Below are 22,096 nucleotides of genomic sequence, written 5' to 3'. Positions count from 1 at the left end.
AGCAGATGTGAGTCTGGGGTCAAGGCAGCCTCTCACTAACCAACTTGTTTGGTCTCTCCCCATCCCTGCCCCAGCCAGAGCAGCTCCTCCCCCCCCCACGGGGGAGCAGGGAGTGCAAGCTACACACACTGGCAGGAGTTCATTGCATGATCTGCTCCCCCTCAACCTTCCCCCTCGTCATCCCTGGGGCTGCAAGAACCGGGAGTCTCGTCCTTTTCGAGCACTGGGGTCAGTCACAAAGACCACTGGTCACTTTGGACAAGCAGCTCCCTCCTGCCAGCCCAGGACACACTCACACTTCCTCCCACCCATTCCCCACCCAGGCTAGAGAAGGAACAGAACTCAGGAGTCCAGACTTCTCCTGGGAAACCATTCCCCACTTCAAAGTCCCTAGACATAGCAAGGCCAGGGCCCCTTCGTTTCCCATTGATTTCCATGCTCAGCAGCTCCCCGGGTCCGGCCCAGCTCAGAGACTCTCAGCCTGGGGAACAGTCTCCCACAAGGGAAGGGCTGGGAGCCCCATTGCTGGGACCTTGCCAAACACGCTGGAGACGGCTCTGGAGAAGCCCCTCCCCAGTCTGAGAGTGAGGGGCTTCTGGGGGCTGTTTGCAAAACTAATGTCCTTTGGGAGAGATTCTCTCCCCCTCTTTCTGCCTCTCCCCAGACAGACAGGGGATGCCACCATGGAGCCCTAATGCCACTCACTTGCTCTGGTGATGAAGCAATGGATGGAGGATGTTCAATGTCATCCCTCGCCCTTCTCCTCACTCTCCAAGCCCAAGACAGGCAGGAGAGGAGGGTAGTGACCTGAGGAGTTACCCTGCCCAGCCAGCAGGCAGGGTGATGACACTGGGCGATCAGCTGGCTGTGAAAACAAGAGTCTGTCTTATTGCCAGGGAAAGGAGAAACTTGGCCAGCAGCAGGGGGTGCAGAACATCACCCTAGTGCAGGGGTGACAGCGCCTCCGGGATCCTGAAATCCCAGCACTTTACACACCTTCCTGGAGCCTCCCAACCCCCCTGGGCTGTCAGAACTGCAACCCCAACCCTACTGATGAGAAACAAACCTGGGGAGGGGAAGCTACTGACTCAGGGTCACACCAAGTGTCAGAAGTATAGATGGGACCCAGCAGTCCTTCTTTCCAGGCCCCTTTGCTAACCACTGCTGCACACTCCCTCCCACAGCTGGCAATTACAAGCAGGCCCTCATGGCCGCTCCCCCTGCCTATGAGAGGGAGTGTGCTCCGCTGGAGACACTGGACCAGGGGACTGGGAGTCAGGACTCCTGAGTTCCATTGATGGGATTTCATACTTTCCCGCTATTGAAAAGTGCTGGGAATCTCCCAGACAAAGCTGCTCTGACAGTGCTAATCAGCATCTGACCATTCAAGGACGGAGCGCACTGCCCAGGAGGAGGAGTGTTTGGCTCTGGGGTTTCACTTCATCCCAGTCTAGAGAGAGGGGCCCAGCCATGGAGTTTGGCTCAAGAAGACCAATTCTCCAGTTTGTTAAGGGCATTTTGAATTCCAGTCCCTGTGATCCAAAGTGCTTGGTGTCATTTGCAAATTTTAGAAGCATGCTCTCCACTCCATTTTCCAAATCAGTAATGAAAATATTGAATAGTACCAGACCCCGGACTGATCCCTGCCAGACCCAACAGGTACATCCTCTCTGTTGGACAGCCAGATATGGAGAAGGGCTCTTGGAGTCTGGGCTTTCAACCAGCTCTGCACCCAGATCACACTGATTGCATCTAGACCACATTTCCCTGGTTTGCTTGTGAGACTGTCCTACGGGACTGTGTCAAAAGCCTTAGTAACACCGAGCTAGATCCCATCTACTGTTTACCCACCTTCACTAGGCCTGGAACCCTGCCGAAGAAGGAAAGAGGATTGGTTTGGAATGATTTGTTCTTGACAATCCATGCTCACTAGTCCTAAGAACCAAACTATCCTGTTGGTGCTGCTGACAAACTGATAGTTTAAGAGTGTACTCCAGTATCTCGTGAGCTATGGAAGTGAGGCGAGCTAGTAAGTCTCAGAGTTCTCTTTGTTCCCTTTTAAAGATAGGTCCTGTCTTGTTGAAGGGTGGGAAGATGTTCTTCTTCAGGGATCTCAGACGAGAACTGGAGCACAACACCTGGTTTGTTAAGGCCACAAAAACAGAGGCAGGAACCTCTTCTCTCCTCCTGGCAAAGAACCCCAGGTACCTGAGAGATAGGGACACACATCCATGAATGGGCTTTAAAAAAGGCAGTGGTTAAAAAGTTTTGCCCCAACCATTTCTTGTTTCCACAGACTAGACATTTTAGCAAACTTCAGAATTCCTTGGTGCTAAACACCGGGAAACTCCCCTTTCTCCTTCACAGAGGGTTTGAACGCCCCTTATATCACCCAGGCTAAGGACTGCCCAGAGTTCGAGAACTGTCCCTGTTCCCATTGGACAGATGGGGAGGAGCCTGAGGTCCAGAGAAGGGAAGTGACCTACCCAAGGGCCTACACAGCAAGGCGGTGGCAGAGCCAGAAAGAGAAGCCACCGGTCCTGACTCCTGTTCTAACAACCAGGAAACCTCCATTCCCCAGAGGCAGGGATAGAGCTCAGGAATTGAGATGGTGGAGAAATTTAATTGAAACCATTTCTATCAGAAAATTCCATTCAGACTAAACCACTTTCTTTCTCGAAATCAAAATAAATGGGATGAAAGTTCTTTGCAAAAATATTTTGTTGCAAAACAAAAGCATCTCCTGTTTGTCAGAGTGTGTTAAATTGCCTCATTGCACACAAAGAGGAGACACTTAGATTACAAACATGAGATAAGATGCTTCACTCTGAGCTAAGTAGTTGCTGCTCTTAACAATTTCAAAATAAAAAAATACAAATAAAAGAGACTATTTCAGCTAGTCTATTATGTCATAATTTGCTCTGAGCAAAGTAATAGGACACCTCATATTGTGCACTACCCCTAGTGACACTCTCCAATGGATCCCCATCCTCCACCCACCGTGAGGTAGGTAGAAGCGGATCGTTATTATCTGTACTTGAAAGAGGGAGAAGCTAAGGCTGAGAAAGGAGAATTGACTTGTCTTAGGTCACACAGCCAGCCAGTGGCAGAGTTGGGAATAGGACCCAAGAGCCCTGATTTTCAAACTAACCATCAGATCTTGAATTTCAAACATTGACTGACTTTAGTAAAGTGTTCTCAAATGAGCTGCAGACCAACACTGCACAGTAATTATTCAGCAAGTATTGTAGGAGAACTGCAATGTTAGAGAGAATCATGAACTATTCAGAGACTACTAATGCACTGAAGCAGCAGAATTCATCAAACATATAACTGGTTCTGACTTATTTCCTTGGTCTTCAAAGAGAGCAACAAGGACCTGAGTCTCCTCCCTGTCAATAATCCCCTGCTCAGCCAATCAAGGTAGAGACTGAGAACAGGAGGCTGAGGGTTTTCACCAGAGAGCCCAAAGGATGGCCCAAGTCACCAGTGGGGATCACTGCCCGAGCACTATTTCAGCTCCACATTTCTGGGTGGACCTCCCACAGTGTGTGCTGCCGAGCACTCCCCCGCAACACACACACACACACACACACACACCGCTCCTGGTGTTGGGAGGGGAACAGGTGAAAGGACAAAAGAAGAAAGAGACAAAGAGAAAGGAGGGAGGGATGGATGGAGGAAAAGGTGAAACAAAAAGGACAAACCCTAATGTCCCAGTGATTCTAAAGGACAAAATCCCAGGTGCAGAATAAAATTCTGCATCCTTAAAAGTGTATTTTCCATGCCTAGATTTCAACTGTCAACAGAGAGATCAGACTGAACAGGTTTCAAACCTCGAGGAGGCTCTTACCTTCTAAACAGGGACATCTGTTTTCTAGTAAAATCACAAAAAGGGAAGGAGAAAACTCAAAAGAGGTTCCTCCTGGCGCTCACATCCATGAACCTGAATACTCTCTCAGTCCTCAAAGAGAGACCTGGAGAAGGAGACTTGCTGAAGCAAAGCCACAGAGGTCTCTGAGGTTTCCCTGGCCCTTCGCCCCTGTCCTACCTGGCTGATGTTGCATCTTTCTGTGAGGTCACCACCTCCCCACCACCTTTGACCAATAGTGTGAGGTCCTGCAAAAGGCCTTTGTGATGTCACTGCCACACCCCGCCCTTGCTGTGATAATGTCCTGCCCCGGCCAGGCACTTTGGAGGTTTGAGCTACTTCCTGTGGATCACCCCACTCAAGGAGCATTCGTTCTAGGAAGCAAGCCGGCTAGACAGTAATACATCAGACGCTTCTCCCAGCACTACACTCAGTTTTTCAGAAATTAGTCAACTTTATGGCCAGAAGAGACCATTAGAGCATCTAATCTGACCCCCTGCATAGCGCAGGCCTCCTGTATGACACAATAGCTACTTTTGGGGCAAACACATTCCACAAAGGCATCTAGTTTTCATTAAATGACATCAGAAGATGGCAAATCCACCACTTTCCTTGGTAGCTTGTTCCTGTGGTGAATGATCCTCGCTGTTGCATATTTGTGTCTTATTTGTAATATTTGTAATATGAATTTGTCTCTTTTCACCTTCCAGCCATTGGGTCTTGTTATGACTTTCTCTGCTAGACTAAAGAGCCCTTTCATACCCAATCTTTTCTCTCCATTAAGGCCCTTCAACACTTCAGTGAAGTCACCTTTCAATCTTCTTTTGATAAGCTAAACAGGTTGAGCTCGTTCAATAGCTCACTAGAAGGCATTTTTCTCCAGCCCTCAGAACATTTGTTGGCTCTTTGCTCATCAGAATCCTGAACCCCAACTGGATGTGGTTCTTGTTCTTCTGCACAACATAGCTCCTGGAGAAGTGGGATCTGCAAATGCACATTCATATGATACCTTTGTTCAATTGATGAAAACATAAACTAGACACTAAGAGGATTGGAACTGATTTCAGCTGATGGACAGCTTCGCTAGGTTTTTATGCATTTGGACAGTGAAATGTTGAATGTTTACATTCATATCAAACCCCCCATATAGTGGAGCTCCTGAACATAATGGAGAATGGAAATGAAAATGTTTTCCTTTTTTTTAAAAAAAAGAAAGAAAGTTATAGAAGAACACTGGGGTTTGAAGTGAGGACCACATGAGCTGCAAACAAACACTCTACCACTGAGCTATATCCCCATGACAACAGGTCATGATCCAGATCATGGAATCGTGATCTCCAGGACTTTGAAGGACAAACCCTGCTTCATCGACGTCCTTCACCATTCCCAGACCACAGATGGTTTTAAAAATGGGGTTTTATTAAACTTCTTAAATGTGGTAAACACCACAACTTGCACACCCACCGATATAGCTTCTCCCACTGACATAGCTGCCACCTCTTGGGGAAGTGAATCAACTACACCCACAGGAAAACTCCCTCCCCTCAGCATAGAGCAGTGATTCTCAAACTATGTCAGGACCCCAATGTGAGATGTGACCCTGTTTAATGGTGCCTGGGGCTGAAGCCAAAATCTGAGTCCCACCACCCAGGGCTGAATCCCTCAAGCTCTGCTTTTAGCCCTCCCCCAACTGGGGCAGGGCTCAGGCTTTGTCTCCTCTGCCTCTGCTCAGTGTGGAGGGGCTTGGTCCCTCTTTCCAGGGCCATGTAGTAAGGTGTTTTTCAGCAGAAGGGGGTTGTAGTGAAAGGAAGTTTGAGAAACCCTGGCAAAGAGCCTCTGAATATGTCTAGACTTGGCTCCCTGTGGCACTATGGGTTATCAGACACTGAAAATACAGCCATGCAGACACCACACACCAACCTTGCCTAGCAGGCAAGAATCAAACCTCCACAGAGAGATGCCTGTTGTTTTTTAACCCAGCTCCCTAAGCACTCAGCCACAACCACTTAACAAAGGGGCTTTTCTACACTATGGTTCTGGTCTCACTGAAGGGTTATTTCCAATTGTTTGCTCAGACCAGCATTAGGGAAAATGGTGCCCTGGGCAAAACTTGTACTTTGGCACTTCCCCATTGCCCCTGAATGATCCCGACTCTCCCTTTACTGCTAGCTCCTGCAAGACCAACCCTTGCACCTCCTTCATCCCTAATCTTGCCCCCTCCTGTGCCCCCTTTGTCCTTAACTCCCTGTGCCACCAGCCACTGCCCCTCTTCTGCAGCCCCTTCACATGGTTCCAGTGCTGGGGCCCTGCACTTGTTCTCCCTTTCCCTGGGCTTTGGCATCACTAGCCCTGCTTAGCAAGTAGGGTTCAGTGGTTCCCAAAATGTGGGGCATGACTCCTAGGGAGACACAGAGGAACATTCTTGGGGGCACCTCATGGCCAGCCCCCATGGAGGAAGCACCATTCAGCCTCACTCTGTCCCAGCTCTTCCCCAACCCCACCCTTATCCTGGGGCTCTGGCTTCCAGCTTGGCCTTGACCCCTTTACCCGTCTGCACCTCTCTCTCCAGCAAGCAATAGCCCCATTACCAGCCTCTGTTCTTGACTGCGGCTTCCAAGGGTCCACCGCCATGGTTAAGAGGGCACAGTGTGAAATATTTGGGGACCACTGGTTTAGGGTGATGTCCTCAATCACTTCTACAAAGTCCAATAAAAGCTATTCCTCATCCACCCACCCACCCCTCCATCAGGACGGACTAGGTATGTTCTGCTGCCCTTCAATCATACAGGAAGGATAATAACATTTCATTCCCATTCAATCCTAAAGTAATTTGTAACCCACCACCAGCCAAACTGGTCATTTTGGGAAAGCAGCCCCCATGATGCTGCATACCTAGGCAGAGTAGGTGTGTCTATGCAAACACGGTCTGTTCTGAAGCCTTTCCCACAGCTGGTCACTAGGTGTGAGGGGGAGCTCATTCAGCCCCTGCTTCCACTTAGTATTTAAAAACACCTTAGTGTCCCTGTCCTCTGCTGGCCTTAGATTTCTCATCTTGTCCATTTCTTGACATCTCGGCTGAGGTGACTGAGTGGTTAAGGCAATAGACTGCTAATCCACTGTGCTCTGTAAGCATGAGTTCAAATCTCATCTTCATTGGCTGTGTTTAGTCTTCACTCCTCCTTTCTAAACAACCATCTCTCCCCTGCAAACAAAAGCCTGCTCAGAAACCCCCTTGCTTTAAACAAAATGTCTAAATCTCACATTTCTAAAATAAAATTCTCTAGTCCTGTATGTCTTAGCTTTTATCTCAAACGTAACGGCCTCATAATCTCCTCCAAACACCCTGAGACCTCCCCAATTATTAAAATACCCCAGTTCTCAGCAAGGCCATGACAGTGACCCACAGCTAGAGTGTCTAGGCTAAGCTGTTCTGAAGGAGGCAACTCAAACATTTTCTCCCTGATTCCCTTGGCAAGGTCTGATTGGGAAAACAAAATTCCCCAAACTGAAAATCTTCAGCTGAAAAACCAGTACTAGCCATCTGGGGGACTTTGGTTTGAATGTATTATTATTATTATCTTCTGATTTATGAATCAGTTTTGTCATCCAGGTGTGTTTCCAGCTGTTGATTTGTGGGGGAGACATGCCAAGCCATGATGTCTCTTCCCCTGTTTCATAGTTTCTTCCAACTTTCTAGAAAGCTCCTTTGCTATGATGTAAGGGCGGAGGAGTCTGCAGCTCGACCCTGGCAAATAGGGGGTGACCACGAGAAGGGGCTGCCACTCCAGGGGTTCTTCCTGGAAACAATGGGGGAGCCAAGAGCACACAGTGCCTGTCAATCCCAGAGCCACCTTGGGAATGGTGAGGTGATGGCCTATCACCATCTCCTTGAGAAGGACATTGTGATCGTTGTACACAAAGAGGGTTACGCACGTGGGAGTTCACCAAGGCACAGTTAATCGTGAGTGGGAGGAGAAGGACACGTCTGAGGAGCAGATTCCTGACCCAGCTGGGGCTACAAAAGTATCTGGAGCACCTGGAGCAGCAGCCAGACATCCCGAGAGTCTGGTCTCCAAATAGATGTTTGGTTTTCACGATCGGGCTCCCCATCAGGGGATCGAAGACGTATGGGATGGAGCAGAGCCTGAGAGTGCGAGAAGATTGTGAGAGCAAGAGCCTGAGGAAAAGCTGCAGGAGAAGCAGCAGCACCATGGACTGGGGATAGTGGAGCAGAGAGACATAGGGGGCTGCCCAAGGGTCAGTGGGGAAACACGCCTGGGGTGGCAAGACCCTGGGACAGAGAGAGCTGTGGTGGTGCAGCCGCAGATGCTGAGGGGCTGTGGGGACCTGGATGAAGGTCCCCAGGGTGAAGCCCCCCGTCCTGCATATGGCCTGGATCCCTATGCAGACCCAGGAGGGGTCTGGCTGGCTGCTTGTTTGGGTTCTCCAGGATATTGGCTGGGAGGCCCTGTTGGGCGGTGAGCGTGTCTCTTTGGCACAGGATCCAGGCCCTGCTCCTGTAACGGAGAGGGTTTGAATTCAAATCCAGGGAACCAACTGGGTAGACGGAAATGGTCAGTGAAAATGCAAACGACGTGGCTGGCAGTGGGGAGGGGCTGCTGGGCTCAGGATACCTGGCTACCTGTAACCAGCCCCCTGGGGCTGAGTGGGAGGGAGAGATGCTCCCCGCCCTCCTGCACACCGGAGAGGGGGATCACGCTGGCTCTGATGCTGTGACCAAAGCAAGGAGCTCGCTGCCTGCCCCCACTCGAACCGCAACTCACTAGGCCCCTCCCAGAGCTGGGGAGGAAAGCCAGTGCCCTGCCCTTACTGGAACCGTCACTTTGCAGGCCCTTCCCAGAGCTGGGGAGTGAAGGCAACGCCCCAACCCCGCTCGAACCGCTACTCCCCAGGCACCTTCCAGAGCCTGGAGAAGGAAGCCAGCGCCCCACCCCCACTCAAACCGCCACTCCCCAGGCCCCTGTCAGACCTGGGGAGGGAAGCCAGCGCCCCAGCCCTGCAGGAAAGACCAGGTCCCAGTCCCCTCTCAGAGCTGGGAGGGGAACCCACCGCACCAGCCCCGCAGGAACGGCCAGTCCCCTCGCAAAGCTGGGGAGGGGAGGTAGCACCCTGCCCCCCGCAGGAACGGCTGCTCCCCAGTCCCCTCGCAGAGATGGGGAGGGAAAGCTGTGCCCCGCCCCCGCTGGAATGGTGGCCCCACAGTCCATTCGCAGAGGTGGGGAGGGAAGGCAGCGCCCCGACCCTCAAGGAACGGCCGCTCCCCACTCTCCTGGTAGTGCTGGGGAGGGAACCCAGCGCCCTGACTCTGTAGGAACGGTCAGCTCCCCAGTCCCCTCGCAGAGCTGGGGAGGGATCCCAGCACCCAGCCCCCGCTTGAACTGCTGTTGCTCAGGTCTCCTGGCAGAGCTGGGGAGGGGAGCCAGTGCCCCACCCCCCCTCAAACCGCCACTACCCGCTCCCCACCAGAGTTGGGGAGGGAATCCAGCGTCCCTACCCCGCTTGAACCGCCACTTCACAGGCTTGTCCAGAGCTGGTGAGGGAAGCCAGCCCCCCGCCCCTGCTAGATCCGCGAGGCCCCAGGCCCCTCCCTGAGCTGGGGAGGGAAGCCAGTGCCCCTCCCCCACTCGAACTGCCACTTTCCGCTGCCCCCCCAGAGTTAAAGAGCGAATCCAGCGCCCCTCCCCTGCTGGAACCGCCACTCCCCGCTCCCCTCCCAGAGCTGGAGAGGAAATCCAGCACCCTGCCCCCACTCAAACTGCCACTCTCCAGTCCCCAGCCAAAGCTGGGGAAGGAAGCCAGCGCCCGGCTCCCGCTGGACCGCCACTCCCCACGCCCCTACGAGAGCTGGGGATGGGAGCCACCTCTCCCACAGGAACCTCTCCTTGCAACCTTTCCTCATGGACTGTACCGCACTGAGGTCAGCCAGGTCCCTTGGTCTCCGCAAGGAGGGATCTTTCTGCAACTCGGCCTGGAACTCAGCAGCTGGCACAGGGATGGGGACCTGCTCTGTCTCGTCGGCTGTGTCTGAGGCTGCAGCCTCTCTGAGCTGTGTCCCTGGGCGTTCCCTCCCCACCAGGTTAGGGTCCTGCACCTCGGGCACAGTACCTTCCGTGTTGTCAGGGTGCAGTGCCCTGCGCTGACTCTGACTATGGGTCATGACCAGGGCACCCCGGGCGTTGCTTGGCCAGACCTCCAGGGCCCCCCCATTAACACCTCCGTGGGCAAATGTGGGTGTATCCCCACGTCCTTGGGCCCTCCTTGACCCCCCCACTTCAGGTGTACCCTTGCCGCGGGAACCTTGAATGAGGTCCCGCACACACCCATCAGGGTCAGGTAGGTGTCGGGAACCATCCGATCTGAAGCCACCACCTCGGGCCGGGCCAGTGTCACCTCTGTACCCGTGTCCCACTGACCTTTCTCCCATCTACCTCCAGGGAAACAAGGCCTCTCTCCAGAGGGGCAGCCCCACTCCCACCCTGTAAACCAAAAACTCAGAGCCTGGAGCTGATATGGGGACCTCTTCCCTTTTTTACTGGTGGTACGCTGCCAGCCCCCTTTCTGGGAATGTTGCCCCTCATCCGACTGGGTCTTTACCCAGTCAACCCTCTGCGGGTTGGGTCTGCTCGGTCTGTCCCTGAGCTTGGGGCACTGGACCCGTATGTGGCCTCGTTGGCCACAGCGATAGCAGCCCATGTCTCGTGGGTCCCCTCCAGTGGGACGGATGGACCTGATGCTGGATGCTCCCTTTTGGTGGGTGTTCTCCATAGGCCCCCGCTGGGAGATCCCATGGTGACTCTCTCTCTGCGTTGAGGCAGGCTTGCTCCATCGAGACTCCTGCATGTTATCCCCTGCCAAACTGTCCACAAATTGGTCGGCCAGCTGGCCTGTGTGCTGCAGCTTCTCTGGCTTCTGGTCCATCAACCACAACCTCAGGTCGGACGGGCACTGCTCGTACAGGTGCTCCAGTATGAATAGGTCAAGCAGGTCCTCTTTAGTATGGGCCTCAGCTGTCCACTTGCGGGCATACCCCTGCTCCCAATTGATCAGTTGTAGGTGTCAGGGACTCTAACCCAGACAACATGGATCCTGTGCAAACCTGGACTGGGACTCTAACCCAGACCTAAGTAGTCAGGGACTCTAACCCCGACAACCTGGACCCTACTCAACGGGTAGGTGGACGTTGCTGGATTTCTACGAGTTTCAGCTGGTTCACAGAACACGCCTTATCGCCAACGCAGAGATCAGATCACCAGGCAAGGCTCCTCTAAACTGGAGGATGCGCGCTGCGTTGCCTCAGGGTCCGATCCCCCGCCGGACAGTCAGACGGGTCCCGGCGGAGTCGCCAAAGATGTCAGGGACTCTAACCCAGACGGCAAAGTTTGTTGTCTGACCGCGAGAGAGACAGGCAACACCAGCAAGGTCCGATTGAAAGCTTTTTATTGACAAGTGCATGCATTAATAGAGAGCAGCTTGTCTTTAGAGAGAACCAGCCTGCTTTTTACATTTTAGTATAAGCCTATATAGACAGTTTTGTTGTGTTATAAATTATTTACTGGAGCAACCCACCCCCTTTTTTTAACAACTAGAAACTAGACACCTTTAGTATACATGCATGCCTAAAGTTAGAAATGTAGGGGAGTTTAAAACAAACAAAGAACAAAACCAGGGAGCGAAAACAAGGAGGCTGGGAAACTAGGACTTTTATTAGTTTTTTGAAGGAGCTGCCCGAACACAGCACATTTGGTACTATGCCAGGAATGCAGCTTTTTTTTTTATTTTACTTTTTCCCAGCGCTTGTGAGACATGCTGCTGCTTTTTAGTGTTTTTTACTTAGGGATTACCCACAAACCTTTGTTAGCCTGACTTTGGTTAGGTTGGCATACCTGGTTTTGTTTGCTATATTTTTATTCAGGCCTAACAAGTGGAAGCTGAGAGCACAGGCCAGCGAGTGGCCAGCAGGAAGATGTGTGCTAAGCGCCTTAAGAAAGACCTGGTGGAGCTGTGCAAGCAGAGGGGGCTGTGCATTGGGAGGTCCACCAAAGAACAGCTAATTGCCCAGCTGGAGGAGAAGGATCGCTCGGAGTGAATGGAGCTCGGTCCATGAGGGAAGCTGCCCAGCGGACGCAGCGTGGGCCCAGGGGCCTGACATGGCTGGGAGAGGCCAGACTGCTGCCGAGGACACCCCAAGACCCTGCCCACCTATAGCTAGGAAAGAGAGGTTGGGGGAAGCCCAGTGAATACTGAGGGCACCCTGATCCCGGTGGCCAGCAGGGGATCATCCTGGCGGAGCTCCCCATCCCTGGAATGGATGTGGATGGAACATGACAGGGAGCTGAGACGAGAAGAGCTCGAGTTAAGGAGGTAAGAACTAAAGGAGTGGGAGAACCAGAGTAAACATGAGGAGAACCAGCGCCAGCATGAGTGGGAGGAGAAGGAGAATCAGCGTAAGCATGAGCTGGAGCTGGCCTGGCTGAGGAGCAGTGGGGCTCTGGCTGTAGCGAGTGAGGGGTCACCCAAGCCTACAAAGAGCTTTGATAAGGGCTTGCTGCCCCAGCGTAAGGAGGGGAGGACATAGACACCTTCCTGACAGCCTTTGAGAATGCCTGCGAGCTGCACAGGGTTGACCCTGCAGACAGGATCTCATTTCTCACCCCCTTACTGGACTCCACAGCCATGGAGGTGTATAGCCGACTGAAAGGGGCGGAGGCAGGGGACTACGAACTGTTCAAACAGGCCCTGCTACGGGAGTTTGGGCTGACTCCTGAGATGTACCAGAAAAAGTTCCGGAGTCAGCGTAAAACCCGTGAAGGTCACATACCTATGTTAGGCCTGAATAAAAATATAGCAAACAAAACCAGGTATGCCAACCTAACCAAAGTCAGGCTAACAAAGGTTTGTGGGTAATCCCTAAGTAAAAAACACTAAAAAGCAGCAGCATGTCTCACAAGCGCTGGGAAAAAGTAAAATAAAAAAAAAGCTGCATTCCTGGCATAGTACCAAATGTGCTGTGTTCGGGCAGCTCCTTCAAAAAACTAATAAAAGTCCTAGTTTCCCAGCCTCCTTGTTTTCGCTCCCTGGTTTTGTTCTTTGTTTGTTTTAAACTCCCCTACATTTCTAACTTTAGGCATGCATGTATACTAAAGGTGTCTAGTTTCTAGTTGTTAAAAAAAGGGGGTGGGTTGCTCCAGTAAATAATTTATAACACAACAAAACTGTCTATATAGGCTTATACTAAAATGTAAAAAGCAGGCTGGTTCTCTCTAAAAACAAGCTGCTCTCTATTAATGCGTGCACTTGTCAATAAAAAGCTTTCAATCGGACCTTGCTGGTGTTGCCTGTCTCTCTCACGGTCAAACAACAAACTTTGCCGTCTGGGTTAGAGTCCCTAACACACTTGTTCCAGGGAGACCCCTCGTGCACCAGCCCTTTTTCCGGTCACCCCCTCTCTGCCAGGGTCAAGCTGCAAACTCCTTTGCCCCTCGGACCGCTCCTGCAATCCCCCCGGGGGACACTGTTACTGCAAAGTCCTTCTCTCTGGTCACACACTCCCAGTGGTTAATCACCCCCTGACCCTGTCCTCTCTCTGGTCCTTGTCAGTCCCCCTTTGTTTACTTCTCCCCAGTCACTTACTGCAGGAAGCGCCGTCCATGAGGTGCAGTAAATCCCACCATTGCCACCAGCTGTCACGGAGTGTGGAGGAGTTGGGGCCCTGCACCCCTTTTCCTGCAATTCACCAGGACTCTCAGCCAGCCAGTAAAGCAGAAGGTTTGTTTAGACGCCAGGAACACAGTCCAAGACAGGTCTTGCAGGCCCAGACAACAGGATCACCCCAGTTAGGTCCATCTTGGGGCCCCAGGAGCACCACAGCCCCATTTGGGTGGGGGCTCAGAGCCCTGTCTGTCCTTCCCTTCCTCCCCAGCCAGCTCCAGACTGACAAACCCCCTCCAGCCCTTCCTTCTCTCTCAGTTACTTTCCCCGGGCCAGGAGGTCATCTGATCCCTTTGTCTCCAACACTTTCAGCTGGCACCTTTGCAGAGGAGGGACCCAGGCCATCAGTGGCTAGGAGATAGAGTGCCAGGCATTTTGGTGAACTGGCCCTTTGCTTTGCTAGATACTTAAGAACTGCCATGGGGACACTGAGGCACCAACACAGTATTCACAGACCACAGTAAGAACAGTCCAAGTTCGTCACACCACCTGGCTGCAGGAAGACTGGGATGTGCTGAGCTAAGGGAGGCAAAGGCTGAGGCCCTGAGAGTTTCCTGTGCTGAGTTCAACTCTCAATAAACCCTCCTATTTTATGCTGGCTGAGAGTCACTCCAGGCTAGAGAACAGGAGGCATCAACCTCTTCAGGGGTGAGGAAGCCCGGGGTGTCCAGAGCATGTGGACTCCCTGAGGGGGCCCACTGCAGAGACAGAAGTGCTAAAGCTCAGAGAGGTGTGGCTCCAGGATGTAGAGGGGCCTGACCCAGAGTGAGAGTGGACCCCCGAGAAGGGCTGTCGCACTGAAAGGGGCACCCCCCACGGACCGCATGGGGCCACGAGTGGGCACGATCTGTGAGTCCGTGACAGAGGGTATGTGAAGGGAGTGTGGAGCAGGATAGGGAGGATGGGGAACGATGAGATGCGAAGGGGGGCGGGACGCAGGAGCCAGTCGGATCTGGGGTTGTGGGATGCGGGGTGGTTAGACCTGAAGGGGCGGGATGTGGGTCGGGGGGTGGTTGGACCCTGAGGTGGGGCAAGTCAAGGGGCAAGGGGGCAGGTCGGACCCAGGCAGGGGGCATTTCACAGGGCCTGGGGGGCTGGAGGTGTGGTCGGGGGCACTTGGACGCAGATGGGGTGGGGGGCGAAGTAGACCAGGGAGGTGTGGGACACGCTGGGGAGGGTGTGAGACACAAGAGTTTGTGGGAAGGTGCCAGGGGGCAGGGGTTTGAGAGGCGCTGTCTGTGAGGTCTCTGTGGGGGGAGAGGATGAGCAGGGGGGTCTGAGAGGTGCTGGCTGGGGGATCCCAGCAGGCGGGGCTGAACGGGGGGGTCTGAGACAGACTGGCTGGGGGGGGGTCTCTGCAGGGGGAAGGAATGAGTGGAGCGGTCTGAGAGGTGCTGCCTGGGGTGTCTCTGCAAGGGGCGGTGATCAGCAGGGGGGGTCTTAGGTCGGGTGTGCTTGATGGCACTAGCAGGCCGCATGTGGGAAGGATTATGCAGCCTGAACACTTTTGCCACCCCAATACCCCTGGGGTTCAAACTGAGATTGGCTCTTTTCCCAGCACTCTGGGCTGCGATTGGGGCTTTCTTGGTTCAGATCCCCCCCTCTTGGCTTTTGGCCAATTTTAGGTTTGAGCAGCCGCTCCCCACCTATTGGCCCAGATTCAACACCTCTGCCATCCGCACCTTACACTTTTCAGCTTTTACCATCAGTCCTGCCTCCTTGAGGCAGCCCAGCCCCCTCTTCACCTGGGACACCTGTTCCTCCCAGGTCTGGCTAAAGACACACGTTATTGTATGCCAGGGCCATGTTCTCCATTCCCCTCAGCTTCTCTAGAATCTCCCCAGGCCTAGGGATGGGGTTGGCATTGGACACTGTGATGGCTTTAAGGTATCGATGGTCCCCACTAAACCAGATCATCCTGTCTCCCTTGGGGATCCACCCCACAGGTGAGACCAATGGGCTGTTGAATGGCTGGATGCCATCTAAAGCCAGCATGTCCTTGACCTCTCTCTCCAGGTTCTGGGCTGCTTTCCCAGTGACTCTGAACAAGGAACACCTCATGGAGAGATTGGGTCCCACCTCAGGGAAGAGATCCCCCAGGGGGTCTTCCCCCTTCTCCTCCCAATCCTCCCCCTTCCAGGTTCAGGGGTCCCCTCACTCTCCTCCCATCCAGCAGCTCGAAAGGGAAGAACCCAGTGGATTCCTGGGGCATCACCAGCTGCCTCCCGATTCCCCCCAGTTTTACTTCCCGTTGGGGAGCCCATTCCCGGTCAGGAATCCCTTCTCCCGCAGGACTCTGTCCCTGCAGCCTTCCCCAAGGGGGTTTGCAGAGCTGTGGCCAGCAAGTTCCCTCAGCTTCTCCAAGGAGGGATCCCTCGGCAGATCACCCCAATGGTTGGGAGGGGCCTGGGGAGAATTGGTAAGAGCGGTGGCGGGCACTGGCTTCCCTCCCCAGCTCTGGGAGGGGCCTGGAGAGAGGCGGTTGCAGCGGGGGGGGGGGGCGGGGATCCCTCCCCTGCTCTGGGAGGGGAGTGAGGAGTGGCGGTTCGAGTGGGAGCAGGGCGGTGGATTCCATCCCCAGCTCTGGTAGAGGCCTGGGGGGTGGCGGTTCGAGCTGGGGCGGGGAGCTTGCATCCCTTCCCAGCTGTGGTAGCGGCCTGGGGGGTGGCAGGTTTGATCGGGGGCAGGTCTCTGGGTTCCCTCCCCAACTCTGGAAGGGGCCTGTGGAGTGGCGATTAGAGCAGGGGCAGAGAACCAGCTGTTCTGGGAGGGGCCTGAAGAGTGGCGGTTCGAGCGGGGGCGGGGCACTGGTTTCGCTCCCCACTTCTGGGAGGAGCCTGGGGAGTGGCGGTTCCAGTGGGGGGCGGGGCGCTGCCTTCCCTCCCTGGCTCTGCGAGGGACTGAGGAGCAGCTGTTCCTGCGGGGGTGGGGCGCTGGGTTCCCCTCCCCAGCTATTAGAGGGGCATGGGGAGTGGCCGTTCCTGCGGGGGCGGGGCGCTGGGTTCCCTCCCCAGCTATTAGAGGGGCATGGGGAGCGGCGGTTTCCAGCGGGGGCAGGGTGCTGGCTTCTCTCGCCAGCTCTGGGTAGGACCTGTTGATTGGCGGTTCGAGTGGGGGAGGGGCGTTGGCTTCCTTCCCCAGCTCTTGGAGGGGTCTGGGGAGTGGTGGCTCCAGCGGGGGCGGGGAGCTGTCCTCCCTCCCCCAGCTCTGCGAGGGGAGTGGGTGTCGGCCATTGGGGCGGGGGCGGGGCACTGGCTCCCCTCCCCAGCTCTGCCAGGAGACTGAGCAACAGCAGTTCAAGCGGGGGCTGGGTGCTGGGATCCCTCCCCAGCTCTGCGAGGGGACTGGGGAGCTGCCGTTCCTGCGGGGGTGGAGCGCTGGGTTCCCTCTACAGCTGTGCCAGGGAACTGGGTAGTGGCCGTTCCTGCTGGGGCAGGGCAGTGCCATCCCTCCCCAGCACTACCAGGGGACTGGGGAGCTGCCGTTCCTACAGAGTCAGGGCGCTGGGTTCCCTCCCCAGCTCTTCCAGGAGAGTGGGGAGCGGCCGTTCCTTGAGGGTCGGGGCGCTGCCTTCCCTCCTCACCTCTGCGAATGGACTGTGGGGCCACCATTCCAGCGGGGGCGGGGCACAGCTTTCCCTCCCCATCTCTGCGAGGGGACTGGGGAGCAGCCGTTCCTGCGGGGGCAGGGTGCTACCTCCCCTCCCCAGCTTTGCGAGGGGACTGGCCGTTCCTGCGGGGCTGGTGCGCTGGGTTCCCCTCCCAGCTCTGAGAGGGGACTGGGACGCGGTCTTTCCTGCAGGGCCGGGGCGCTAGGTTCCCTTCCCAGCTCTGCCAGGAGACTGGGGAGTGTCCGTTCGTGCGGGCGCGGGGTGCTGGCTTCCCTCCCCAGCTCTGGCAGGGGCCTGGGGAGTGGTGGTTTGAGTGGGGGTGGGGCGCTGGCTTCCTTCCCCAGCTCTGGAAGGTGCCTGGGGAGTAGCGGTTCGAGCGGGGTTGGGGCGTTGCCTTCCCTCCCCAGCTCTGGGAAGGGCCTGCAAAGTGACGGTTCCAGTAAGGGCAGGGCACTGGCTTTCCTTCCCAGCTCTGGGAGAGGCCTAGGGAGTGGCGGTTCGAGTGGGGGCAGGCAGCGAGCTCCTTGCTTTGGTCACAGCCTCAGAGCCAGCGTGATCCCCCTCTCCGGTGTGCAGGAGGGCGGGGAGCATCTCTCCCTCCCACTCAGCCCCAGGGGGCTGGTTACAGGTAGCCAGGTATCCTGAGCCCAGCAGCCCCTCCCCCCTGCCAGCCACGTCGTTTGCATTTTCACTGACCATTTCCGTCTTACCCAGTTGGTTCCTTGGATTTGAATTCAAACCCTCTCCGTTACAGGAGCAGGGCCTGGAACCTGTCCAAAAGAGACACAGTCACTCCCCAACAGGGCCTCCCAGCCAATATCCTGGAGAACCCAAACAAGCAGCCAGCCAGACCCCTCCTGGGTCTGCATAGGGATCCAGGCCATATGCAGGACGGGGGGCTTCACCCTGGGGACCTTCATCCAGGTCCCACAGCCCCTCAGCATCTGCGGCTGCACCACCACAGCTCTCTCTGTCCCAGGGTCTTGCCACCCCAGGCGTGTTTCCCCACTGACCCTTGGGCAGCCCCCTATGTCTCTCTGCTCCACTATCCCCAGTCCATGGTGCTGCTGCTTCTCCTGCAGCTTTTCCTCAGGCTCTTGCTCTCACAATCCTCTCGCACTCTCAGGCTCTGCTCCCATCCCATACGTCTTCGATCCCCTGATGGGGAACCCGATCGTGAAAACCATCATCTATTTGGAGACCAGACTCTCGGGGATGTCTGGCTGCTGCTCCAGCTGCTCCCAGATACTTTTGTAGCCCCAGCTGGGTCAGGAATCTGCTCCTCAGACGTGTCCTTCTCCTCCCACTCACGATTAACTGTGCCTTGGTGAACTTCCCCGTGCGTAACCCTCTTTGTGTACAGGATCACAATGTCCTTCTCAAGGAGATGGTGATAGGCCATCACCTCACCATTCCCAAGTGGCTCTGGATTGACAGGCCTGTGTGCTCTTGGCTCCCCCATGGTTTCCAGGAAGAACCCCTGGTGTGGCAGCCCCTTCTCGTGGTCACCCCCTCTTTGCCAGGGTCGAGCTGCAGACTCCTCCGCCCTCACATCATAGCAAGGAGCTTTCTAGAAAGTTGGAAGAAACTATGAACAGGGGAAGAGACATCATGGCTTGGCATGTCTCCCCCACAAATCAACAGCTGGAAACACACCTGGATGACAAAACTGATTCATAAATCAGAAGATAATAATAATAATACATTCAAACCAAAGTCCCCAGATGGCTAGTACTGGTTTTTTCAGCTGAAGATTTTCAGTTTGGGGAATTTTGTTTTCCCAATCAGACCTTGCCAAGGGAATCAGGGAGAAAATGTTTGAGTTGCCTCCTTCAGAACAGCTTAGCCTAGACACTCTAGCTGTGGGTCACTGTCATGGTCTTGCTGGGAACTTGGGTATTTTAATAATTTGGGGAGGTCTCAGGGTGTTTGGAGGAGATTATGAGGCTGTTACGTTTTGAGATAAAAGCTAAGACATACAGAACTAGAGAATTTTATTTTTAGAAATGTGAGATTTAGACATTTTGTTTAAAGCAAGGGGGTTTCTGAGCAGGCTTTTGTTTGCAGGGGAGATGGTTGTTTAAAAAGGAGGAGTGAAGACTAAACACATCCAATGAAGATGAGATTTGAACCCATGCGTGCAGAGCCACAATGGATTAGCAGTCTATTGCCTTAATCACTCAGTCACCTCAGCTGAGATGTCAGGAAATGGACAAGATGAGAAATCTAAGGCCAGCAGAGACAGGGACACTAAGGTGTTTTTAAATACTAAGTGGAAGCAGGGGCTGAATGAGCTCCCCCCTCACACCTAGTGACCAGTTGTGGGAAAGGCTTCAGGAACAGACCGTGTTTGCATAGACACACCTACCCTGCCTAGGTATGCAGCATCATGGGGCTGCTTTCCCAAAATGACCAGTTTTGGCTGGTGGTGGGTTACAAATCACTTTAGGATTGAATGGAATGAAATGTTATTATCCTTCCTGTATGATTGAAGGGCAGCAGAACATACCTAGTCCGTCCTGATGGAGGGGTGGGTGGGTGGATGAGGAATAGCTTTTATTGGACTTTGTAGAAGTGATTGAGGACATCACCCTAAACCAGTGGTCCCCAAACATTTCACACTGTGCCCTCTTAACCATGGCGGTGGACCCTTGGAAGCCGCAAGTCAAGAACCGAGGCTGGTAGTGGGGCTATTGCTTGCTGGAGAGAGAGGTGCAGACGGGTAAAGGGGTCAAGGCCAAGCTGGAAGCCAGAGCCCCAGGATAAGGGTGGGGTTGGGGAAGAGCTGGGACAGAGTGAGGCTGAATGGTGCTTCCTCCATGGGGCTGGCCATGAGGTGCCCCCAAGAATGTTCCTCTGTGTCCCCCTAGGAGTCATGCCCCACATTTTGGGAACCACTGAACCCTACTTGCTAAGCAGGGCTAGTGATGCCAAAGCCCAGGGAAAGGGAGAACAAGTGCAGGGCCCCCAGCACTGGAACCATGTGAAGGGGCTGCAGAAGAGGGGCAGTGGCTGGTGGCACAGGGAGTTAAGGACAAAGTGGGGCACAGGAGGGGGACAAGACTTAGGGATGAAGGAGGTGCAAGGGTTGGGCTTGCAGGAGCTAGCAGTAAAGGGGGAGTGGGGATCATTCAGGGGCAATGGGGAAGTGCCAAAGTACAAGTTTTGCCCAGGGCACCATTTTCCCTAATGCTGGTCTGAGCAAACAATTGGAAATAACCCTTCAGTGAGACCAGAACCATAGTGTAGAAAAGCCCCTTTGTTAAGTGGTTGTGGCTGAGTGCTTAGGGAGCTGGCTTAAAAAACAACAGGGATCTCTCTGTGGAGGTTTGATTCTTGCCTGCTAGGCAAGGTTGGTGTGTGGTGTCTGCATGGCTGTATTTTCAGTGTCTGATAACCCATGGTGCCACAGGGAGCCAAGTCTAGACACTATTCAGAGGCTCTTTGCCAGGGTTTCTCAAACTTCCTTTCACTACAACCCCCTTCTGCTGAAAAACACCTTACTACATGGCCCTGGAAAGAGGGACCAAGCCCCTCCACACTGAGCAGAGGCAGAGGAGACAAAGCCTGAGCCCTGCCCCAGTTGGGGGAGGGCGAAAAGCAGAGCTTGAGGGATTCAGCCCTGGGTGGTGGGACTCAGACTTTTGGCTTCAGCCCCAGGCACCAACAAGTCTAATGCCAGCCCTGGCAACCCCATTAAACAGGGTCACATCTCACATTGGGGTCCTGACATAGTTTGAGAATCACTGCTCTATGCTGAGGGGAGGGAGTTTTCCTGTGGGTGTAGCTGATTCACTTCCCCAAGAGGTGGCAGCTATGTCAGTGGGAGAAGCTATATCGGTGGGTGTGCAAGTTGTGGTGTTTACCACATTTCAGAAGTTTAATAAAACCTCATTTTTAAAACCATCTGTGGTCTGGGAATGGTGAAGGACGTCGATGAAGCAGGGTTTGTCCTTCAAAGTCCTGGAGATCACGATTCCATGCACCTGTTGTCATGAGGATATAGCTCAGTGGTAGAGTGTTTGTTTGCAGCTCATGTGGTCCTCACTTCAAACCCCAGTGTTCTTCTATAACTTTCTTTCTTTTTTTAAAAAAAAGGAAAACATTTTCATTTCCATTCTCCATTATGTTCAGGAACTCCACTATATGGGGGGCTTGATATGAATGTAAACATTCAACATTTCACTGTTCAAATGCATAAAAACATAGCGAAGCTGTCCATCAGCTGAAATCAGTTCCAATCCTCTTAGTGTCTAGTTTATGTTTTCATCAATTAAATAAAGGTATCATATGAATGTGCATTTGCAGATCCCTCTTCTCCAGGAGCTATGTTGTGCAGAAGAACAAGAACCACATCCAGTTGGGGTTCAGGATTCTGATGAGCAAAGAGCCAACAAATGTTCTGAGGGCTGGAGAAAAATGCCTTCTAGTGAGCTATTGAACGAGCTCAACCTGTTTAGCTTATCAAAAGAAGATTGAAAGGTGACTTCATTGAAGTGTTGAAGGGCCTTAATGGAGAGAAAAGATTGGGTATGAAAGGGCTCTTTAGTCTAGCAGAGAAAGTCATAACAAGACCCAATGGCTGGAAGGTGAAAAGAGACAAATTCATATTACAAATAAGACACAAATATGCAACAGCGAGGATGATTCACCACAGGAACAAGCTACCAAGGAAAGTGGTGGATTTGAAATCTCCTGATATCATTTAATGAAAACTAGATGCCTTTGTGGAATGTGTTTGCCCCAAAAGTAGCTATTGTGTCATACAGGAGGCCTGCGCTATGCAGGGGGTCAGATTAGATGCTCTAATGGTCTCTTCTGGCCATAAAGTTGACTAATTTCTGAAAAACTGAGTGTAGTGCTGGGAGAAGCGCCTGATGTATTAC

The sequence above is a fragment of the Gopherus flavomarginatus genome, chromosome 16 (genome assembly GCF_025201925.1).
Source record: "Gopherus flavomarginatus isolate rGopFla2 chromosome 16, rGopFla2.mat.asm, whole genome shotgun sequence".
NCBI classification, from domain to species: domain Eukaryota; kingdom Metazoa; phylum Chordata; order Testudines; family Testudinidae; genus Gopherus; species Gopherus flavomarginatus.
Note: the sequence above shows the minus strand (reverse complement) of the source record.